The following is a 1926-nucleotide window of genomic DNA, read 5'->3' on the forward strand; positions in this document are numbered from 1 at the left end:
TCAGTTGAGTGAATAATTATGAAAGCTAGGTTCATACTCACAATATGTGACATGATACTTTTTAGTGGATATCTTCTGTAATTATGGCATGGTTAAAAGCCAGCTTTAATGATTGAGGCCATGTAATGGACTAGAATCGTACCTAAATAGCCATGAAAGAGCAATTGAAACTGCTATATGATTAATTCTTTATGTTAAAAAAAAGCTAGATTATTGAACAAGTGTTTGTTTGTGAAGCATTTTTCACTTTATCACGGGAAATAAAATGACTAATAAGAGGCAGAACTTTAAAACTCAAGATGGAAAAAAATATGGCAAAGACAGGCAAAACGCTGAAACCTAAGATATCTGCTTCGATCAATTAGCAAATGTTTGTTCATGTAGCATTTTGAATTCTAACACAAATATATCTGAAAAGAAAGGCAGAACTCAAAACCAAAAACATAAAAAAAACAAAATATATAGCAAAGAATTGCATAATTATAAAACCTATATTATTCTCTTGGATCTACTAATAAATGTCTGAGTAGCACTTTACATTTGATTACTTAAACAAAATGTGCAAACAAATAAGAACACTAAAACCCAAGATAGAAAAAAAGATAATTCCAAGAGATGAAGACCACTAAAACCCAAAATAAAAAAAAAAGATAATTTTGAGAGGTCCAGACCACTAAATTCCACAATAAAAAAAAATTCTAAGAGATGCAGGCCACTAAAGCCTAAGATAGAAAAAAAAATAGTTCTAGTAGAATCAGACCACTAAAACCCAAGATAGAAAAAAAAATAATTCTAAGAGATACAGACCACTAAAACCCAAGATAGAATAAAAGATACTTCTAAGAGATGCAGAACTCTAAAACCGAAGATTTTCGCCTGGCCAAACAGAAAATCAGAGTTATAAAAGGAAGTCTAGTATACTAAATGGCCAACAACATAAAAACCTGTTGGGGACATTTGTCTTCATCAAACTGTCTTCGAAGCAATTGCCTTGGCACCGTTCCAAGTGCCGCTTGTATTGCTTGGCTGGCACTGAACTATTCATAAGAAGAGAGACATGGATTTTTTTCCTAAACATTCTTCTAATGGGAATACATACATACATACGTACATAAATATATATTTTCACAATGTATATATATATATATATATATATATATATATATATATATATATGTATATATATTATATATATACATATATATATACATATATATATATATGTATATATTTATTTATTTATTTATCTATATATACACACACACACACACACACACACACATATATATATATATATATATATATATATATATATATATATATATATATATATATATATATACATATATATATATATATATATATATATATATATATATATATATATGTATATATATATATATATATATATATATATATATATATATATATATATAATGTATATATATATATATATAATATATATATATATATATATATATATATATATATATATATATATATATATATATATATATATATTACATAAATATATGTGTATGGGGGGGGGGATGTGTGAGTGGGTGGATTTGTGTTTAATTCTTTATAATTAGACAATTAATCTCATTAACTTCAGAAATATTTGTATAACATTCTCGTCGTTATCACTGACTTTTACAAGTAAAAATTGATAGTAACTCCTATCGCCATAAATGTCAGATGGAAGAAATATATTCAATGTATTGATTGCTAAAAATATACTTTCAGAATTAATAAAGTTATATTTAGTTAGGGATAAAATCGAACAATTATATATTTGACAAAAAAATATTTTTAGGAAACAAAATCTGTACAGGTTCTGCCATGAACAAGTTAGAATATGATCATCTCAGCCCACTTACATTATTTCCATGGAAATGACAAACGGAAATAAAACTCAAATTGTCT

The sequence above is a fragment of the Palaemon carinicauda genome, chromosome 33 (assembly GCF_036898095.1).
Source record: "Palaemon carinicauda isolate YSFRI2023 chromosome 33, ASM3689809v2, whole genome shotgun sequence".
NCBI lineage: Eukaryota > Metazoa > Arthropoda > Malacostraca > Decapoda > Palaemonidae > Palaemon > Palaemon carinicauda.